The sequence below is a fragment of the Littorina saxatilis genome, linkage group LG1 (assembly GCF_037325665.1).
Source record: "Littorina saxatilis isolate snail1 linkage group LG1, US_GU_Lsax_2.0, whole genome shotgun sequence".
NCBI classification, from domain to species: Eukaryota; Metazoa; Mollusca; class Gastropoda; order Littorinimorpha; family Littorinidae; genus Littorina; species Littorina saxatilis.
The window spans coordinates 103,066,968-103,090,217 of record NC_090245.1 but is presented as its reverse complement, the minus strand read 5'-3'; the positions used below and the strand labels follow the sequence as shown (position 1 = coordinate 103,090,217).

The 23,250-nt window shown below is 41.6% G+C and overlaps 2 long non-coding RNA genes across 3 annotated transcripts; one reads left to right on the top strand and one right to left on the bottom strand.

The window, feature by feature from the left end:
- Window positions 1-10,408: 10,408 nt before the first annotated feature.
- LOC138948218 (uncharacterized) lies at window positions 10,409-14,879 on the top strand. Its single transcript, XR_011449931.1, has 3 exons — window positions 10,409-10,938; window positions 11,535-11,594; window positions 14,410-14,879. It is a non-coding gene; the product is annotated as an uncharacterized lncRNA (long non-coding RNA).
- LOC138948208 (uncharacterized) lies at window positions 11,530-18,728 on the bottom strand. 2 transcript variants are annotated; one of them, XR_011449928.1, is made up of 6 exons: window positions 18,250-18,728; window positions 17,621-17,705; window positions 17,370-17,455; window positions 16,640-16,718; window positions 14,796-14,857; window positions 11,530-13,688 (listed from the first exon to the last, which is right to left on the bottom strand). It is a non-coding gene; the product is annotated as an uncharacterized lncRNA (long non-coding RNA). The 2 variants fall into 2 exon arrangements; XR_011449927.1 differs by having other exon boundaries at window positions 17,386-17,455.
- Window positions 18,729-23,250: the final 4,522 nt, after the last annotated feature.

Genomic DNA, 23,250 nt, shown 5'->3' with positions numbered 1-23,250 from the left:
TCGGAGGAAGCATGCTGGGTATATTCGTGTTTCTATAACCCACCGAACTCTGACATGGATTACAGAATCCTCTGTGCACACTTGGTCTTGTGCTTGCGTGTACACATGAAGGGGGATAAGCCACTAGCAGGGCTGCACATAAGTTGACCTGGGAGATCGGAAAAATCTCCACACTTAACCCACCAGGCGGCCGTGGCTGGGATTCGAACCCTCGACCTTCCGATCAAGAGACCGACGTCTTACCACCCCGCCCGTCTCTGTTCGCTTCTGAATCTGTTTGTGTGTGAGTGGAGGAAAGGAGAGGATTTGTCTTTCACCAGAACCAAGGTAAGCACACAAACACACTTTCTTTCTTTCTTTCTTTGGTGTTTAACGTCGTTTTCAACCGTTCAAGGTTATATCCCGACAGGGAAAGATGGGATAGAACCACTTGTTAATTGTTTCTTGTTCACAAAAGCACCAATCAAAAAATTGCTCCAGGGCTTGCAACGTAGTACAATATATGACCTTACTGGGAGAATGCAAGTTTCCAGTACACAAACACACCACACACACAATATCATCAAACTATAAAACATGATGTGCAGTTTTGCAATGCTTTATTTGCTGTGGTCGAGGGAAGCGCATCAATGGTTTGCAACACTTCCATGTCATGCACTCTTCTGTACTCTCATCACTTTTGCTGTGAAACCTAAATTTTGTTGTCGTCGGTTCCACAGTCAATCACATCAAACACGCAAAATTAATCATGCCCACATACTTCTTTCTTTCTGTCTCTGGTCATGTTTGTGGTACCATCTCATCGTATCTCATAACATAAAGGCTTTTGCACATTTAGAAAGCAAGTCATATTTTGATCGACTTGTTAAAACCAAATTCAATTTCACAATTTCTTGTTTTTCTTCGAACATATATTCTTCCAGATTGGCACACTTTCTTCGATAGTATACATAAATATCTTGTGTTAATTTCACTTACACAATATGGTTGGATCTCAATTCCAAACCGCTTCACAGACAAAGAATCTAAACAGAGCAATTATTCGGCTGATAATCACGCTTATTGAAAAATACAACCAAGAAAAAACAACCATGAACAAAACACAAAACTTTGGTTTTCAAAATATCATTATTCTGGTAACAACAATTTCCACTGTGGACATTTTGCGTTGTCATTTCAAAGACTTTCAAAGCATAAAACGAGGTGTAAAAGTGATAAGTTAACTCAACAAACAGATGAAACGTCAATCTTGCGTGTCTCTGCACCCATCCAAGCTGAGGCTGGAAATGAAAGTTGTTTTTTTTCCGTTCCCCTCACACCACACAAATATTATAATACACAAGTCTGGGGGAAGTGTATGGAGGGACAGGGGACGGCCGCTGACTGCAACGGCACAAAAAATCGTCGTCGTCGCAATCATCATTAACATCAACATAAAAGCTGGCTTGTACGCTGGTGGGTCATCTTTTCTCTGATCAAAAAACCTTTTGGGCAAGCTTCTAACACAAGCACTTGGCATCATTTTTCCCCCAATTTGTTTTGTTAATCCTTATTGCAGAAATTGGCAAGTGCCTGTGGTAGATAGCTAAGCTACCCCTTTTCCAGAAATTACCATCAACTTGTTGCAAACTATCTTTGTTCACCCGAGCATCTGATCGTTCAAAGCTGTTCCACCAGTGACGTTTTCTTCCGTCAATAAATCCATCACTAACACCAGTGACCTGAAAATAAGTCAGGGGCTTAATTATATCCAGAACTTTGGTACGAAGCTGCACACTTTTTCATTACACCTGTTTGCACAATATGTATATTTTTTTCAAGTTTGACCATCAAAGGCTGCTTTGATCTGGTGTAACAAAAAAAGTGTGCAAAATGCACTAAAATTCCAACATCGCTCCTTGAATTAAACAGGCTCCTTATAACAGAGCTACAGGTGAGCACCAAGAAATAGTAGCAACAGTTGATAATAGATCATAGCGAGACAATCGGATGACCCCCCATGTAAACCAAAGCTCTTTCTCTACAATGTTGTCCGTAATTGTATCGTCAGGCCCTTGCACCAAAAAACGCTGCTGTTTCACAGGCAAGCGTCCTGGCGAGGGCAAAAAACAGGAATCGGAAATCGTCAACATGAGCAGTATATCACTGGTTCGCAGTATCCCGCACACTGCATGACTGCACTGGCAGGCCAATCTTTACATTTGCAACATTCGCTTCTACACACAGATGCCTTTACTCATGTAGCACACCATACACACATAGGTAACCTCCAGGAACACAAGCACCCACAATGATCGGACAAGTAGTCACTAGGAACCCACATGCACTCGGTAAGATTACGCTCACCTTTTTTGCATGCAAAATCACACACATGTATTCTCAAATATGAATGCACACTTTCAATCTTAAAACATGCACTAAAGTTCCCACGGTGTCTACCGAGAAAAAAAAATCAGGCACGACTTTCACTTAGTTTCTCTGTGTATGTTTTCTTTTCTTTGCATCCACTCAGTCACTTACTGCATTTCATGAAAACTTGTTCCTTCGTCCGACTTACTCATCCATAAAATGTGCGACCAAAAGATAATATACCTTTTTCATTCTGGCAAGATTCAGAACAAACACTAGCTTGCACACAACATACCATTCACTGAACGTGCCTTTGAAAAGCTTATAGGCACTGGTGCATATTGACCGCATTCTCTTCTTATCATTGGTTTGACACGAATTCTTGCTCAACCAAACACTGTCTTAGTGTTGAAACACACAAAGACTTCAGTTCAAACACAAATTTTACATAGATTACAAAATGTACAGATGAGTTCCGTATTATCCAGTACAGAACAGCCTTCTTTCATGGTTACCAAATTGCAGCCAGCAAAGGGATTTGTTTCTGGTCTCAAACAAACCTGACAACTTACACAGTAAATGCGGTGATAGGTGAATTTGCAGCACAAGTGACAGTCTTTACATCTTGAAATACTGAAGTTACTGTGGCAAAGCCATGGAACGGGTCTGATGGCTTTGAATGTGAAGGTAGACACAACTGGATGACAAAAAGAAAATCTACATTTCTTTCTTTCTTTATTTGGTGTTTAACGTCGTTTTCAACCACGAAGGTTATATCGCGACGGGGAAAGGGGGGAGATGGGATAGAGCCACTTGTCAATTGTTTCTTGTTCACAAAAGCACTAATCAAAAATTTGCTCCAGGGGCTTGCAACGAAGTCCAATTCATTGCCTTACTGGGAGAATGCAAGTTTCCAGTACAAAGGACTAAACATTTCTTACATACTGCTTGACTAAAATCTTTACCAAAATTGACTATATTCTATACAAGAAACACTTAACAAGGGTAAAAGGAGAAACAGAATCCGTTAGTCGCCTCTTACGACATGCTGGGGAGCATCGGGTAAATTCTTCCCCCTAACCCGCGGGGGGTGAAAATCTACATCTGAACAACAAATCAACACACATAAAAAGATAACCGAGCAGTATACTGTTCGTGCGTATGAAGAGTGCCATGCTCTTAGGTGTAATACGCCAGGCTAAAAAGACGCATAACAGAGCGCACACACAAAATAAAATAAATTCTTGTTTTTGTCATTCTCTTTTGTCAATGTCTTTGGACTGAGGCATTTTTTTTACATGGTCACAGACAAGAATGTACCACTTAAGATTGTCCTAATATAACAACAGCAAATCACTCTTTCCCCAAAAATATGGACTGGTCAACCACCAGGTACAGTCTCAAGCACAGTGCGCGTACTTGCTGAAAACTCAACCGGGTCAAGGTTGCTGAAGCATTCTTAAACTCAAACATGCGGCAGTACTGATTTGTGCATTCACACGCATAATGCTTTTATGGTGATAATAATTTTAAAAAAGTCACCAATACAGGCTGTCTTCAGATCACAATTTCAGCCGCACAACATAAGTTTCCTATCTAAGTAAGTGATCGTGTTTTCTTGAGGGATAACTGATGTCAGAGATCAATGCTTGGTGTAAACCTATAGTAGTCATGTGAGACACACTTCTCAACTTTTGTGTATGCAAACTTCAAATTTCTTTTAAATCAAATTAAAAGCATCTCACCTGCCATTCATGCAGCACATTCAAACATTTCATCAATCACACACAACCCTTCTTTTTTCCATTTTCTTGTTTTTAAATAAATAAATAAAACAAATAAATAATAAAAGAGTGTCTGAGATTGTGCATCCCCTACACAGATCAAGAACTATATTGTACGACATAAGTTAATCAGTTTATGTGCAATGCAGTAATATACAGTGAAAAGATTCAACACAGGAGCAGCACTGTTGCTTTAAGTCAACTTCAGATAAGTTTAGTTCATAACAAATTACTGAAAGTTTACACTTTGTATGACAACATCAGCTCCTTTAAAGGGGACAAAGGATTCAAAATTGAATGGATTCAAAAGGTTGTGGAAGAAACATTCCATCACAATAACAAACACGCCATTATTCATTTACTGATGAGGAATCCTACTGCAACAGTGGATTAGAGATTTAATGTTCTGCATGTGTGAGCAAGTATGTGACCGAGGTTGAAACAAGTTCCAGAAAAATCAACTGATCAATATTTCATAATGGTAATATGCTAAGATGATAATACACCCCCAAGCCAGAATTCAATACCTCTAGTGTATGTCTCTTTCTTTTTGTTTGTTTGTTTATTTGTTGCTTAACGTCCAGCCGACTACGCAGAGCCATATCAGGATGAGGAAGGGGGGGATGAAGGGGGCCACTTGTCAAGCGATTCCTGTTTACAAATGCACTAACCCATTACTTGTGTCCCAGCAGGCTTTAGTAAAACTAAATTAATACCTACTGGAAGATTACCAGTTTCCAGTATGTTAAAATAGGCTTAACCTATCTACTGCTGGACTTACATCAGAACACTAACAGATTAAACTATACATGAATCGCGAGACAAGCGGCAAGAGAAGAGATTTTTGGAAAAAATACAGGTGAATGAGCAAGAAGGCAGAAAAAAGAAAAGAATTCATGAAGAAAAAGAGAGCATGACAGGAAAGAGGAACCAAAAATCTACCTAACAGCAAACTAGAAAGCTCCTGCGGTTCCAAAAACAGGAGGGGCTTTTAATTTCATAACCGCAGTGCCCCACTGCGGGACAGAAAAAAGGTGTCCTTCAATAATTGACTATCAGTTTCGACAGAGATACAGAACAGATAGGCAAGAAATCAAATACGTACCAGAAACTAGAAAAGAAGAAACACAGACAATAAACAGAAAAGAATACACGATATGCGCTCCCTAAATGAGAATCCTATCTCAATGCTGAACGGTGCCAGTGTGCTGCAAGGTGGTCTTTAAGTTGTTTTTTTAACCATCTCATCCAAAAAGCCTGCAACTCTGTGGCAGTTTTACTTACATAATGCTGGAAATAATTATGTTGCTGCTTTTAAACAAGGAACACTGAAAGATTCACAGCCACATCATGTGTTAATGGGTCAATTTCTTAATTTTGTTTTATTTGCTGAATCCCATATTGGTACTGGAAACAACGTCCTGTCCTCCAATTAGTAACGGTCTTCACAACTATCAGCCAAGGCTTCCTCTAGCCTGGAATTTTCATCAATGCTACTGCTCTTTTCTCTAAAACAATACACAGTGATATGGCCAGTGAACCATGCTGGCTGTTTTGTTTCTTTATTTGGTGTTTAACGTCGTTTTCAACCACGAAGGTTATATCGCGACGGGGAAAGGGGGGAGATGGGATAGAGCCACTTGTCAATTGTTTCTTGTTCACAAAAGCACTAGTCAAAAATTTGCTCCAGGGGCTTGCAACGTAGTACAATATATTACCTTACTGGGAGAATGCAAGTTTCCAGTACAAAGGACTTAACATTTCTTTCATACGGCTTGACTAAAATCTTTACAAAAATTGACTATATTCTATACAAGAAACACTTAACAAGGGTAAAAGGAGAAACAGAATCCGTTAGTCGCCTCTTACGACATGCTGGGGAGCATCGGGTAAATTCTTCCCCCTAACCCGCGGGGGGTTGGCTGTTTTGTAAACTTACCAGTACAGGAAATATGAAAATAATGAGACAATTTAGTTTATTTGTTTCTTTAAAACAAATACTGGACCAGACTCAAAATTCAACCACTAGTTCTGATCCCTTACTGACTGATATTTGAGTATTCTTAGATTTGAATCAGTAAAATAGCAGAAATTACCAATTAATGCTAATCCTTCATACCAAAACACAATCGTCAAAGGAAAAGGAACAAGGAATAAATTACACATGTCCCTCAAGACAGAAACATTTACACCTGAAATTGATACCAAAATAATGCTACTACACTTTCTTCACAGACACAGGCACACAAAGTCTAGTTATTTTAGAGCAAGACTACACAAAAATAATAATTAGAAAAAATGCAGCAGGGTAAGAGGAAATTTGCATTGGGTAGCCCTCAACAGCAGTCTGGTTCAAAGTCCCAAAAAGGCATGTTGCACAAATACGGTACAACAATAGTAAAATGAAAAAATATGGGGCAGAATAATGAGGGAAAGGGCATACAGAATTGATGGCAGTTGTTGAATTGGGAGAGAGGTAGGAATTAACACTGGCCCAGGGAAAAAGGAAGACACACACCACACACACACACTCTCTCTCCCTCTCATCCTGTGCTAGTGGTCTCACAAAAAACACACTCTTTCTCGTCTGTTGATAAGACACAAACACACACCACTCACTCACTCACACAAAATGGTTGATGTTCAAGAGACAGATCACAGGCACAAGACACTAGTAACACTGACAGAGGACTTTTGCATAGTTTTTTTTTGAGCAGACAAGCTACACAGCATGTGATGGCACTAGATTCAGAGCTACCTTCTGCAATTACAATGAAACCCCCTGTAAAGACCCCCCTGTAAAGACCCCCTTTAAGACCCCCCTTTAAAGACCCCCCCTGAAAGACCCCCCTTTAAAGACCCCCCTTCAAAGACCCCCCTTTAACGACCCCCCCTTTAAAGACCCCCCTTCAAAGACCCCCCTTTAAAGACCCCCCAATTTAACACTTTCTCCCTCTAACACCTTTCTTTCACATTTTCTGTTCCTAACCTCTGTAAATTAACCTCCATTTTAAAACTCCCGCCTTTTTAAGACCCGATTTTCTCAGATTTTTTTCTGGTCTTAAAAGGGGGGTTCCACTGTACAATGTGGCAAACTGAAAGACACTCCCAACTGACCATAGCAAGAAATGTTCCAACAGGCAGACACCACCATCTAGCCCGATTCTGTCATTAAAGACCCGTGGAAAAACAATGCTGACAGACAGACACTGTTGGATTTGTTTCCACAGAAGCAAAATCAATATAATACTTCTTATGAAATGTTCGTTATAATCGTTTACAGGCAGGCAGGGTGTGTCAAAGAAAATTGTTTCATTATAATGTAATATTTTAATGGACAATAAAGTGTTATTGTTATCAAACACCAACTATACTTAGAAGCTAATCAACAAGTTTTAAGGACTAGATTTTTTTTAACACTCAAATATCTAAATCCCTCCGACCCTGTAACTGACAAAGCTACCAGACGTGGTTATGAGGAGGTTCACTTGGTTTCAACTTTTCTTAGGCCGAGGGGAGGAACCCACTGTGCATGGCCAACAACAATATAACTAACCCAAGGCTTGTGAGAACTTCAACAATGATTTGTGTTTTTAACAATACTGTCTGCTAATAATGATAACACAAAAGAGAGAGCGAGAGAGAGCGCAATCCCACACAAAAGAAGTAAGAAAGGACGATCACATTTCATAAAGCAGTCAACACTCAAGCAGCACACAGGCACTTTGTTTTCCATCCATCCTTGCCATTCATACCTAAGAACTGTAGAACCACTATTTTCACCTGCCAAACACTTCCTTAAACACTCTATAACAAATCAAATAAAAACTGCAGCAACTGACCAAAAAGGCTGCAAAAATGAAAAGCATAAAAACTGTGACAGCTTGAATCTATCACCAAACATTTAACATTTATCTTCACACAAATGTTCACACTTCACACAACCTGTTCTCGGAATTTTTTTTACAGGTGTTTGCTTCGCAGCACACCTTCATATTTTTCATCACTGGATTCTTTCATATCCTCTACACATACAAAGTCTCAGCCATTCAGTAAGAAAGCATGTACATTTGTCCTCTATTCGTTTCGCAAACACCTCAAAATCACAGTTTCATCTTTGCTGGAAACACATATAACCAATCTGCTACAATCTCAATCAATCATAAGGTGAGAAAAACAATGATAAATTACACGAAATACTTAAAACATCTGAAACAAAACTTTTCTACACACCACAGTCTCACGCAGAGAAACCTGCTGCTGATATCAGAACAGAAAGCGGCATCTTCTTGTAACCAGTCAAGATTGTGCTTCAGCAAAGAAATCACACTTGCTCGGATGCCTCAGTTGATCATAAATCGAAAATTTTATTGTAAATTTTCATTTAATAAATATACCTACCCGAATCACATGTAGCATTGACACAATCGGAGATGCTAGGTTCTGAAAAGGCTAACCGTCTAAGGGAAGCAACCCCAACCACAAAAAGTGTAAACGTAGCCATGGTAATGACCATACACCCGGGGAGTTACCTCCCATCGTGCATGCCATGTCACTACTGCTACTGAACACGTGGCTCATATCATTCGACCTAAAGAATAAATTCTCCAAATCAAAAGCGGGGTTGGCGGGAGGGAATATACTATGTGATTCGGGTAGGTATATTTATTAAATGAAAATTTACAATAAAATTTTCGATTAAATTACATATTCCTACTCCGAATCACATGTAGCAGATTGCAACAACAAGGCGGTGGGAAAGAAAAATCTAACTCACTCAAAAAACCTTGCCAAAAACCTGGACCGCTGCCAAAGAATCAGGGCGGTCCCAGTGGGAAAGAAAATCTAACCCACTCAAAAGCCCTTGCCAGGGCTGGCCCACTGCCAACAGGCAGTGAGGGAACCAAGGAAAGTCCTGATTGACAGCCGAGAAGTATCTCAGGCAAAGCGAAAGAGACAACCTCAGAGATCCAGAAAGCTGTGCTCAGCACTTCTTCCAATCTCCTAGCCGTAAAAAACAGCACAGGAATAGACCCAAGCCTTGGATTAAAAACCCTGGCGAGCCAAGGGAAAGACAAGCTTCCCCCCCCCCCTTTTATTGGAAGGAAATGCTAATGTCCTGAGAAGATCCGTGCGTAAGGTTGTCCCCTCAACTGAGAAGGACGAACCCCCGCGGTGACCTTAAGACAACCATGCCAAAGTCTGCAAACCTTGGGATGTAGTAAAGCCCAAAAGGCTTGTGAGAAAGAAGTCAGCTCAAAAAAAGAGTGACCAATCCCCACGAAAGAGCGAGAGAGAGACATCCAAGCACTAAGTACCAGAGTCCACCTCGAAGAGAAAACTCACAAATAGAAGGTCGCCAGTCATCCCCTACCAGTCCCTGCGAACGCAGGGAGAGAGGTAGCACCCGACAGCAGCCACTTACGACTGTGCGTAAGCTACCGGAAGTGAGGACCCACGGTGGTCAAAAACCGATGTGACTGGCAACCATAAACAAAATGGCTAAAAGCCAGAATGTTCCCAAAACAGTCTGCTTGAAGGTAATCGAGAGTGAATCAAAAACCGAAAGCAGAAAACCAAGACTGGTAAACGTAAACCGTGAAGCCAGCCAGCCATAAGACTCCCGAAACCAGAGTTCTCAGGGAAAAAACAGGCAGTTAACTTCCTAGCCAAATCAAGAGCCTACCTGAGTTTGGCCAGAAACCCAGAGCGCGTCTGTCCCTGTCTGAAGACAGAGTCCAACGCGGAGAAAAACGGACAACCGCCCTAGACAAAGTTGCCTTTTGTAGCCGGGCGACTGTAAGGAAACCCGACCCAACGGACGTCATCCGGACTCGCCTCATACTAAGATGAGGAAGAAGAGAGGAAAGGCCCAAGACTGAAGTCACAGGAACCGAACCTTAACTAAACCTCTGCCCGAAGGAGAAGAGTAGCCAAAACCTGAGAGAGAGGAGGAAAGCCACAAAGAACTACTCCTCAAACATCCATTGTCCAAGACAATGCCCCCTCAGGAAAACCTGAATGTTACTTCCGAGGCCAACTCAAGTGAACCTTAAGTTTGGACGAAACACCAGAACGCGTCTGATCACTAGAGAAAGACAGAGTCCGACTCGATGAAAGACAACAAGGACCAAAGTCCGAACGTTTGTGGCCAAACAGGGGTAACCTGAAGCCAGAGAACCCCACAAGCCACAAGAAACAGGAAGGCAACAACCACCATCGCCGCAACGTGGAATGGCTGTTGCCCGGCCAAGGCTGCCTATTGGCTGCCAGCTTAGCTTAAAGTGTAACTAAACAGACATTTTGAAGTGTCAGCTTTACTGAATTGCTTTATGTTTTGTCCAAGTATAGACCTGTAGAAGCGATACTGGACGATTTTTCCAACGTTTACTGTGTTTTCTGATTTACTACGATTTTTTAAAAGTGCTGAACCCATTTCAGATTTACCTGCTTATCTGTTCTTGATTTGATACTTCCAAAGAACAAGTGGTACTTTGAGTTCCGGTTTTATGTTTTAACCAATCAGAATTTGGTTCCTAAATAAAATCGTCTGCTGCCTGTCCCAGCAGAGTCGGCAACAAGCACTGCTTGCCACATTGTGTGATGTTACCAACAGAAATAGCCATAAATTGGGCAAGGTAGCAATGTAAATGAATTGGATCTAACTAATGTGCTTGTACTGCATCTCTGGCCTTTGAATTCACTCCAAATGTACTGGCTCAGCGTGAGAGGCAACATCCTGTCGAAGTCGTAAGCACGAGGCTGACTGGAAGATTATTATTCGAAGAGCATGCTGAAACAGATTGTAAGTACAATATTTTACATGTTCTCGACATTTCTGTTGATCTTTCCTTAACTTTAATTGTTTCCTTGATTTAAAACCCTAGGGCTTGTATTTTCATTTGTGATACTAAGCACGTATCTTTACCACAGTATCTGATCACTTCACACTTGAATTTTGGAATGATGAAGTGGAATTATTTCTGGATCTAATTTATTCCTTGTTCCCCCCCTCTCGATTCCTTTTTTCGCCACATATGTATTGTCGTGTAAGGGGGTAGATGCGTGTACTGGCTGATTTTTTGACTTCGGTCAGATACAGATGATTGAAAAAAAACTTGTCAAGGATTTCAGAATTTAATAGATCTGTTCGAAGTTTTTACGGGATGGGTCCTGTTACAATATAGACTGAATGTGCGCAAGATGAACTTTTGATTAAACATACACACACAAATGAATCTTTGTAATACGGCGAATGTCCAGTTCCCACCACCACGTCTGTGGTATGTTTTTATACCGTTTGATTGAATAGACTGACGTGCATTCTCTCGCAAATGTGCGCGCGTGTGTGTTTGTCTGTGCCTCAGACTTATTAATCAAAGATGATGTTGCACATTGCAGATCTATGCGACAGGAGCAAGTGGACAAGACAGCTACATTTGTCTGAGCGAAGATCCAACGGTAAGCTCTTTTAGCCGAAGACAGCGAGCCTGGGTGCATGCATGCAAGCTTCTATCATGTTCGTGTGAGTGCTGCAGGGCTATTAGACGCCTTTTCATTATTCTTGATTTGGAGATCCATGCAGGGTATTAGAAAGTGCAGAATATACACGTTTGAACAAGTACGATGTGTGTTTGCTCTGAAAAAAAGAAAAAACGCAACTTAAAGTATCACAAATATTTATTGCCTGTATCTGCATGTTTTGATAATGATGAAGGGTAAATTACTTTGACGTGTGCTTTTTTTTTTAACCACACTGATAACGAATGATAGAAACACAGACACACTTAATAACATATCCACAAAAATTGTAACAATAAATGTAAGCTGAACAATGCCTGCAACACATTTCAGGCCTCAGAAGTAAGTAATTATGAGATTCAGACAGAGAGAGAAAGCCCAACACGAAACCAGTTGTGACATTTTTTATTTCATTATGTAATATTAAAAACACGACAACAACGTATTTCCTGTACTTAGTTTCGTGCAATTATGGATTGCAAAGTATGTCTAATTGAGTGGCATAAAGAGGCACAGTTGCATGAAAAACCAACTCGGATCTTGACTAGGATCAGGATTTTACATGGACACAACCTAGAATTTAACATCCTGGGGGGAGGGGGGTACTGCGCCTTTCACATCAAGATGTAAAGATCTATTTTAAATAATACTTATTAGAAGGGAACAAAATCAAACAAACTACAACAATCGTTCTGAGGGGAGAGAATTACCTCTTCCGAAGAAATTACCTCCCTTGCTTTTCTTGTCGTGACTTATGTAGAGTAAAGTGAATAGAAAGTGAATCAGTCAGTAACAAAAAAACCCACAACATTTCTTAAGATCAATGAGGAGTCTTGAAGTATTTGTCAATGTTAATCTTGTATGCATAACAAACAATATATTACGGATTGATAATTAAAGAAAATCGTCTCTTCTACAGGGTTGACCCCCCTAAAAAGGACACCCACAACCATACAAATTACTTCTGCATCTGTTGAACCAATTATTTTATATATGGTATTCATTATCTTCAGTTTATGTTCTGCCTTTCCAGTAAGTGGCAATTTTGTAAATTGAATGGTCTGACTTTTGTGCAATTTTAATTTTTTTCTCCAAATTTGGGGGTCGACTAAACAGAACGAGTTTTGACATTGAGCGGTAGCCATTTTTACCTAATTTAAACCCTTCAGGCTTTTACCTTTTTGATTATTTTGAATGTCTGAGTATGTAAAAACATCCCCTTCAACCCCCAGGCTATCGATGACCTGAAGAAAGCATGCAGTTACAGCTAGGTTCAGGGCAATCCTCAGACACGAAAGCGTTGGTGTCATTGGTGATGCAAAAGTTAGATAATTTAACCTAAAAATTTGCCACTTTGTGAACTGCACATGCATAGAATCAAGTTTAAGTATGCTGAATATGAAGTTATCCAGTCAATTGGTGTAGAAGTTATAGCATTTCTGTCAGTTAACAGTATTTAAAATCTCTAAAGTAAAATCTGACATATTCGAAAGTTTTGCATAAACACCCAGACAATTTTTACGATATTCTCCAAAGCTTCTCCACTTCTCAGCCCTGTCTTGGAAATGAATTCGAATAAGGCAGTCAAAATAACTTAGTTTGGAGCACCCATTAATCAGAATAAGCATTAACTTTTGACACAGGAAATATCTTCTACCGAAAGCTCTCCTGGTTTTATTCTACATTTTTCCTGCATAATGGTAACAAATTTAATGATAAATCTAAACAACGAAGTGACTGTGGTAAGATGAACAAAGTTAAAAAACAAAGGATTACTGTAAATGGTTTACGAATCGAAATCTAAACAAGTTTTAATGATAAGTAAAATGATAAAAAAAATAAAATAAAAAAAAGCTAACGTCCTCGCATTTGTCCAGAATTATTCCATGTTTAACATGGGAACAGAGGTATAATTGGTCTAAAGAATTTATCTGTATGCAATGCCCGCTATAGGTGAAAGACTTTTGTGGAAGCCATGGAAGAATGCATCGCTGTTGTGCTGGTTCAGCTTGAGGTCCTGTCCTAGCGAATATCCTGCACACACAAAAACACGACTTTTTAAGCCACTTATGTTGCATTCCGTGACATAGCTTTGTTAAAACCGTGTGCCTGATAATAATGACAGATTTTGTTGATATACATTTTTTTTTAAGACACCCCATATAATATTGTTTGACAATCTCTTTCAACATAGTTTACGAATCACCAATGTGTATACAAACGCAAATAACCCACAGGTCAATAAATTACTTTCCAGAGAGAGAGAGAGAGAGAGAGAGAGAGAGAGAGAGAGAGAGAGAGAGAGAGAGAGAGAGAGAGAGAGAGAGAGAGAGAGAGAGAGAGAGAGAGAGAGAGAGAGAGAGAGAGAGAGAGAGAGAGAGAGAGAGAGAGAGAGAGAGAGAGAGAGAGAGAGAGAGAGAGAGATCAAAACTAGAAAATGTGTGCTATATAAAACAAGGATAATCACTGTCAAATCTTTGCTTGTACCTGCATGGTGTTTACTGCGCTATATACACAACCTGTTTAATTTCATTTATTTATTTAATTTTTTTTTTTTTTTTTTTTGGGGGGGGGGGGATGTTTTGTGATGAGGGTTTTTTCAAAGCCTTTACTGCTTTAGTCATTGAATCCACCCGACTTCGATTTATTGTTCAGTGATGGGTAATTGTGTGACCAACTATGTAAGTTAGTGATTGTTCTGGCTTCATACAATGACATTGCATTAATTTTATAAGTGTATGTGTGTGTGTTTCAGGCAAAAGCTGATATTACAGTCCTAGTTGTATGCAGTACCTCTGCTTCTTCGTTCAGGAATCAAAGTATACAATCTAAACCGATTATTTTGTTCAATAATGTTCAGCTTACCATCCCGAAGAAGGCAGTAACGTGCCGAGATATTGATTATAGATATTAACGTACCTAACCTGGTTACTGGTGTGTTTTCTTTTTATTTCAATAATGTAAATGTGTGACACCTTGCAGGGTACTTGATGTTCAGAGCAATTTTTCTGGCAAAAGACCTTTTATGGATCAAAGAAAACTTTTGTCGTGGTGCACAAGTCAATCAATTTGGTTGATAAATAATTTGTGCTGCATTTTCCCTGGTTCCAAAACGTAGTATGTATTACCACATGTCCTTACCTGTCATTGGCATCACATGATTCTCTGCAAGCAGTCTTTTGTGGAAATACCAGGCATGAAAACTGAAGAAAAAAAAATACTGAAAACAAAATTCGAAGGCGCATAAGTTTCGCAGGCGCGAAGCGCCAAGACTTCTAGGGGGGTCCGGCATGCCCCCCCCCGGAATTTTTTTTTTTTCAAGGGTGCAATTTGGTGCAATCTGGGGCTATCTGAGCCTTAAAATTGGATTCAAACATGGCCCCAAAACTATTTTACTATAACTATGACTAGGAAAAAAAAAAAATAAATAAATAAAAAAATTAAAAAAAATAAAAAATTAAAAAAATTTAAAAAAAAGTAAAATTTTTTTAATAAACAGGAAAAATACGGGAAAAAAAAATACGGTTTATTCTTTTCAGAAATACGGAAAATACGGAGAATTTTCATGCCTGAATACGTCATTTAACACTTGCACTTATAGTAGGGCTGATGGGGTCTATGTCGACCAAAAGAGTGGTATTCTCTGTAGGTCGAGTTCCTGTAGGTGGATTCTCTGTATACCTAAGACTTTAAAATTGGCAATCTAGTATACAGGGAATCCCACAGGGTGCAGTTTTTCAATAAAACTTGCAAACCATACTCGAATTTCTAAGAAATATAAAAAAAAAGATCGAAAAACATCAAATTCTAACGATGTCGCTAAGCATCACGTGACTTTCATTGATATTAGCAAAACGCTACAGGAACTACACCCTGTGGTATTCCCTGTATACAAGATTGTCAATTTTAAAGTCTTAGGTATACAGAGAATCCACCTACAGGAACTCGACCTACAGTGAATCCCATTCTTTTGGTCGACATAGACCCCATCAGCTATAGTAGGTGACTGTGGAACGGTAGACATGCAACGACAACGAACAACAAAAGACAAAGTGTGGAGAACACTCATTTTTCTTAACATACGCTAAGTTTCTTTGAGAATGCTCCAAGTGAAAATCAGGGGTTCCTAGGCCTGATATCACAATTAAACAGCTTCTTCTCAGAATCAGGAGGGAAAAAAACGAGATGTCATGACAAGAACAGACAGCAGCAGCAGCAACAACAACATTGCTAAATCGTCGCTTTAACAAAATTTCATGTTTAGTATCGCAGACAAAGCACGGCTACTGATCCGACCAAAGCCACACTTCATGCACGATGGGCACATTGTTATGGCCAGCTTGTTAACGTGAGCATTGTGTATGTTTTACATAGAATTGAATGTGTTTGTCGTCTATCCTAGTCGTTTGATTTAGAATAAAGCAAACTTATTACAATGACGATTTTCTTCGGTTTTTGATGAAGGATTGGCATCTTTTCCTATTTTCCAACTCTGCCACCATACACTGGCCGTTCAGGTCTGCATGTCGACCACATGGTGTGTGATCAGATTTTTCGGACATGTTCACAATGCTTACATGACCACCAAATGGAAAATCAGTTTGTATTTGTTATGTTTTTGTGTAAGCACAATCTTCATACAAGTAAACAGAAACAGTTTTGTTGCAAACAGAGCCTTCATAAGAAAAAATGCTTCTAAGTCAAAATACATACCCCCTTGTTCGTATTGCGTAAAATATACCCATAAATTCTGGACATCATATTTTTATTTTTTTTCACAACAATGAAACCAAACTTTGGCATATGTTTTAGCAATATATTCACAATAAAACCTATGAGTTTGAAGGCTGCATCTTGTTTTGTTTATTTTTGAGAATTTGTTTGCAAACCCATGCAAATGGCCAGTTTCTGGGGAGAGACTGGGGAGATAATGGCCAGTATAGAAAGAGTTAATAAGTAAACTAATGTCAGAAGTAGGTATTTACCTTGTTTGCCTTCGCGTTCTTGATAGCCCGCTGCAGCATTTGTATCACTTCCCTTGACATTCAAAACGCCAATGTATTTCTGAAAGGAAAATAAAGATATATATTGACCGAAACATCACACAAGTGGTATATCATGCTAGGTTTTGTTTACAGTGCCTGTTCTACGACCACATCCGATTGTAATTTAAATAAAGAAAAACTGTATCCATTTATTACTTCTCTATTTGTGTGTGTTTGTGTGTGTGTGCAGGGGCGGATCACATCATTTTTAAGGGGGAGATTCCAAATTTCTTTAAGGGACAATTTGACGACGCGAAGCGTTTAGTTGAAGACGCGAAGCGTTCAACCTCCTTGGGGGGGGGGGGGGGGGGGGGGGGGGGGGGGGGGTCCGACAAATGTTGATAAAAACAAGGAAAATGGATCAATCCGAGCCAAGAAACATCCCCTAATACACCTTCCAAAAAAGTAAATAATATTAAGAAGAAAAATTTGAATCACAACAAGGACAACTGATAGATCTGGCGCAACCTGAGCAAACTAATTAGCCAACTTCTTTCCAAAATCGTCACTTAGAATACAAAGGCCGGATCCGCCCAGTGTGTGTGTGTGACCGATGACCTTCTCTAAATTCTTATCGTTGCGTTTGCATGGTAATAAAGTTTTAATACTGGATATGCCCATGAAAAAATATCATTTCTTGTTCATGTCATTGTGTGTGTGTGGCCAGGACCGTGACTTCTGCTTGCCTCGACGTCTTCAGAAAAGACACAAAATGCCAGCAGGCGTATGTTCTTGGAGCACTCAGTATGCCGTCATCTGCAAACAAATAAATACAAATTATTCAATTGTGTAAATAAAGAACAATCATTTTAATATTACAACAAAAAATTCATATAACTGCATGTAGTCTTCACCAGAGACATCCACTACACTATCTTTAAATAAAACTGCCGTAAAAAATTTAAATACTATAAAACTTACCCCCACTCAGATCTATTTGGGATTATTCAAGTTTCAACCATGAAACGATGCGGGTTTGGACAGATCTGCTAGTTTGCCGCTGAAACTGAAATCAAAGGCGATCTTCAGAACTATTTCTAATCTTGTATTTGTGATTAATATAAAATACTGATCTTCCCAATAGAAGCTGATGTGTATACACATGACCAGGACACGGTATTTTGTTACAGGGCATTTACGCAGACGTCGCAGTTCAAAATATCGTTTTAGATCTGATTTTGTACAGCAGCCTGTGTGATTCAGAATCGTCTGCCCTTTTTCGGTTTAACATTTTATGGACGATTCCTATGAGACTGCTCAATCATAACTGATGACAAATTCAGAAACAGATGATGGTTTCAAGTAGGCTACAGTAATGATTCGTTAAAAATGTCAAGCCACTCGTCGATCATTCACACTCAAAGAACCCAAGCCAAATCTGCTCTGGTTCCGAGCAGCTTTTTCCAACTGAGACCCTAATTGTTACGCATCTGCCGCGAAAAGATAGACCACAAACAAGCGGCACTGTACCATGCTTTCGTTTATGTTGCTAAACAGATTAAATGTGCATTGTAAATGTGCTTACAGCAAAGAAATGCATCCTTACTTACCACAAAAATACTGGTACCACATTCATCGCACTTGTGTCTTCTTACCAAAACCAATCGATATGTTTGTTTACGATGTATTGGTAATTACTAACCGTTAACTATTTTTCAAAAATCTGAAATGACTTTTAAGAATCAAAGAAAGATTCGCTAAAGCGGTTGACTTCAGAAAATAAGCAATATTTTTCTGAACCATGAAATAAAAATCGAAAACTCCGTTTGATCTTTTATTTTGGTAGATTGATGACAACAGCCGGAACTGAAAGTACCAGAACCAAAAATTAAGGGCATTAATCAGGTAAACTGACAAGATTGTCGTTCCTGGCGCGCACTTCACATGTCCGTCAAACAGTGTCCGAGTGAGAGAAAAAATTTTTTTTTTCGCAGTTCGACAGTATATGAGGCCCTTCTTCATATCAAAGTGTAAAGGTTGCTGAACGATGATTTTCCTTTTTGCTTGTTTAGTTACACTTTAACCAGAGGAATGAGCATGCTTCTGCTAAGCATGTTTCTGAGTATGCTAGCCCTACCTTCCTTCAACCTTTGTAAAGCAGTCAGAGACCTGGTGATCTCTACTCGACTGAATCTCTACTGCAGGCAAAGTTTAAGCGACTCTCTTTGACTGTTCAGGGAACTGAGAACGCGAAAGAAACGAGTCCCTCCGATACCCGCCGTACGAGCGTAGAGAAGGAAGGGCAGCCTCATCTGCTCCATGCTCACCCTAGCAAGGGCTGGCCAACAGAGTAGAGAAAGGAGGCAAGTTCCAAAGGCTGAATAAGCAAGAAGGAACAAAAGGTGAAGCCCGTGTAGCCGAAGCCAGCCAAGGCTGCATGTTCCGGAACTGAACCATAGTAGAAACAGCGGCAGAACCAAAACACTAGAGATACCACCTTCGGGAGGAGATGGGCTAGCCAAAACCTGCAACCCGTGGTACCTACAAAAGGTGACTAAGGAACCGGAAGTAGAAAAAACATCCTATCTTCACGGAACGGAAGTCCGACATCGACAACAAAGTCAACCAACAAGGAAGCCACCAATGTCGATGCACCCAAGGGAAATCCTGAGCCGAAGCTTGAGCTGCGACGGAAATCCAGAACGTGTTCGATTGCTGACTAAAGACTGAGAACCAGAATAGCTCAGCTACGAACGCAAACCGAAGTCACAGTTGCTGGTGGTAAACTGATGAATGAGATGACCGGAAACCGGAAAACCATCCAACCGGAAAAAGACCTGACTTATCCCCCTACTGACGGTCGTGAATAGGGGAAACGTCCAGGGCCACCCGAACTGACTAGGCAGTAAACGCAACACCCAACAGGTAAAGTGAAGACTGCCCCGGCTGAGGCTAAAAGCCTAAATGCCCGTAGGCCAGCCGCTGTTCCTCACCCACCGACCTCCGAAGGAGTGTCAGGAAGAGGAGAAGGGTATCCGAACAGAGCCGGAAATGCAGCAGACAAAACCGCAAAAAACGGAAGCGAAAGATGCATAGAGTAGACTGAGGCCGGAAGCCCGAACGCCCGTAGGCCAGTCCTCTGTCAACTCCAGTCAAAACCGCAACGTGTACTTGAAATGGAGGACTTATGCTTCCAGTAAAACCGGAAACACCACGCCGACAACGGCTGCCGCACTGGTGAAACACAAATGCCCACGACGGAACAAGAGTGAGACAGACCAGAAGAGGACTGGGGCCGGAACCCGAACGCCCGTAGGCCAGTCCTCGATCAACCCCAGACAAGCCACTACGTGCGCTTGTGATGGAGAACCTATGCTTCCAGACAGGAAGTGTAGGAGGCCGAAGCCCCGCCCGGGAAAACCTTCGACGTGACCTCTGCCGCAGCTTAGAGGACAGCGTTAAGCCTTTTTCCCAATAACCAGCACGTGTGGAATCGCTGACGACAGACTGAATGTCCGACACAACCGGCGAAAAAACCGAAGTCCACGTACTGGTGGAAGGCCGGTGAAACGGCATAACCGGAAAACCGGAAATCCGTCCCCCCCGACGTCGTCCTAACTCATGCCTCGACCAGGCTAAGAGAGAGAAGACGGCAAGTCTGCAGCCGCAGGCACCGGAACGGCAGTCGACGCGACAACCGAAGGTTGAAACGCTGACTACATCGGCCAGAGCTGAGACACCACCTGCCCGAAGGGCTGGCGCTGCCCCTCAGCTACCGACATCCGGGAGGAAGTGGAAGCGAAAGGAGCAGTAAATCCGGGTGGAGCCGGAAAGCACCAGACGAGACCGCGAAAAGCGGAAGCGCCGAATGCGAGGACGGAGGCCGGAAGCCCGAATGCCCTAAAAGGCAACGTCCGGTCAACCCCGGAAACGACCACAGCGGGTGCGTACGTCAGAGGACCTATGCTTCCAGCGAGTGCCGGAAGCGCAGCGCCAGAAACGGCTACCGCCATTGCTCCGCCACACAATGGTCTTCGAGGAAGCCAGGGTGTGACTGAACAGAGGACGAATGCCCGGGGGGCAACGTCCGGTCAACCCCGGAAACGACCACAGCGGGTGCGTACGTCAGAGGACCTATGCTTCCAGCGAGTGCCGGAAGCGCAGCGCCGGAAACGGCTACCGCCACTGCTCCGCCACACAATGGTCTTCGAGGAAACCAGGGTGCGACTGAACAGAGGACGAATGCCCGGGGGGCAACGTCCGGTCAACCCCGGAAACGACCACAGCGGGTGCGCACATCGGGGGACCTGGTCAACCCCGGAAACGACCACAGCGGGTGCGTACATCGGGGGACCTATGCTTCCGGCGAGTGCCGGAAGCGCAGCAGTCGGAAACGGCTAGACAACTCCGGAAACGACCCCAGCGGGTGCGTACGTCGGAGAAGTAGCCGGAACCAACTGCCGCCATTGCTCAGCCACACAATGGTCTTCAGTGAAGCCAGGGTGCGACTGAACAGGGGTTTGCGGGTCGTGAACCCGCCGAAAAGAGCTGTGTCCCAGCAGGGACTGTCCGACGGCCTCACGAGGGCCTGTGGACCAGCTCGACTTACTTGAATCGCCAACCACAGCGGTAGAAGACGAAGAAGCAAAACATCCGCCCTAGACAACGTCTCGGCCGGAAGCGTCAAAGAAGCCAACAAGGTGACGTCGCCCACAGACAGCGGGACCAACGGAAGACGCAGGCTTGGAACGCGAAAATTTCTTCACAAAGATAAGCAGACACCTGCAACACCTGATCTGCTAACGGCAGAGAAGGCGAGGAGAAGAAACAGGACATACAACAGTATATAACTGCCCCACAAAGTGTTTGTTCGAGGCAGAAAGAGTAACGAACAAAACATAACAAACATGTTAAATCCGAAACCACGACCAGTCCTACGGACTGGTAGATACCTGCTAAAGCCTAGCCAAGTAAACCACTGTCAGCAACGCTGATACACAAAATGGCGGCCAAGCGATAAGTTACTGGACAAAATTTAGAAGTCCAAAACGGACGAAAATTAAGCAATAACAAAAATTCCTGTCAAAGTAATGACGAAATATGAAATGGCTTACCAACTAACAAAGCAGAAGGCAAAAACGCAGGTAAAGTAAGGAGAACCTCACCATAACATAGGCCTAGCCACATAAATAAGCTGTCAGGAAAGCTGAGCAACCGAAAGTGGCGGCCACAAGATAAGTTACTGAAACGCATTTAGGAGTCCAAACGGACAAAAAGTCAGCAACTATAGATAAATTCCTGTCAAACCAAAGGCAAGAAGGAACAAGCTTACCAACTAAACAAAGCAGCAAGCAAGTAAGAAGGTAAAATTACGTTTACCTCCAAAATACATCGGCCTAGCCACAAAAATCTGTCAACTCATGCTGACAACAAAAATGGCGGCCAACAGTAGTCACTGAAATATCACAGGTCCAAACACGGACGAAAATCAGCAACTACAACAAATTTCCTGTCAAAATAATGACCAAAATGGAAAGAGCTCACCAACTACGAAGCAGGAGGCAAGATAGACGGTAACGTGGCCGGTGGGTGTCAAAACAACACCAAACAGCGCAGCCACAGGGGAGCCCAAAAATCAACAACCTGCTCCCTCGAAAGCTGTAAGGTCGAATGATATGAGCCACGTGTTCAGTAGCAGTAGTGACATGGCATGCACGATGGGAGGTAACTCCCCGGGTGTATGGTCATTACCATGGCTACGTTTACACTTTTTGTGGTTGGGGTTGCTTCCCTTAGACGGTTAGCCTTTTCAGAACCTAGCATCTCCGATTGTGTCAATGCTACATGTGATTCGGAGTAGGAATATGTAATTTAATGCCTTTTCAGCGATTTTGAAGCTGAATGGAGACTCCGCTGTGAACCTCCGTGACCAGTGGGGTTCTTAGTCTTATCTAAACAGCAGTGAAAGGCCAGCTGGTACAAAGTACAATTAACCCTGCATCATTTAATGCACAGAAAAATGACACTGTCTTCTAACACAATGCAAGTAAGTTTCTGCATGGAATGAAGATTTTGTCATCTGTACGATACACTGCGTTAAAAGAAAATAAAACAGCCGTAAAGCAGAAGGTCTGCCATACTTCCTGCTGACAAAACATCTGCAATATTGTTCCAGAGTTTGCCTTATAGGTACGCTTTAACTCCTCTTACTCAGGAACAAGTCTGCTTTTTAAAGTAACCTACTCTCAAAAAAAATCAACCATCAACAAAAATTGCGAATAACAAATAAGGTTCAAAAAGAAGCTACGAATAATAAAGCCACAGATTTGCTCACTGACAGAAGTCATATTATCTGCAACTGTTCACACTAAATCTGGTGTCAACCATGAAATAAAATTCCAGCTCACGATGTTTAAAAAATGTCTGAGACGCATATGATAATTTCAGCAGTTTCATTCTTGTATTCTAACGCTACGGCAAGTGTTTGTTTACAAATAACTGACCTTTATCACTTGTTTGTCTTACATCTATCACCGACACTCTGTGACAGATGCCCTGGCTTACCAAAATGCTATAGTAGTCAGCTGCAAACATGATTAATGGCAAAGGAG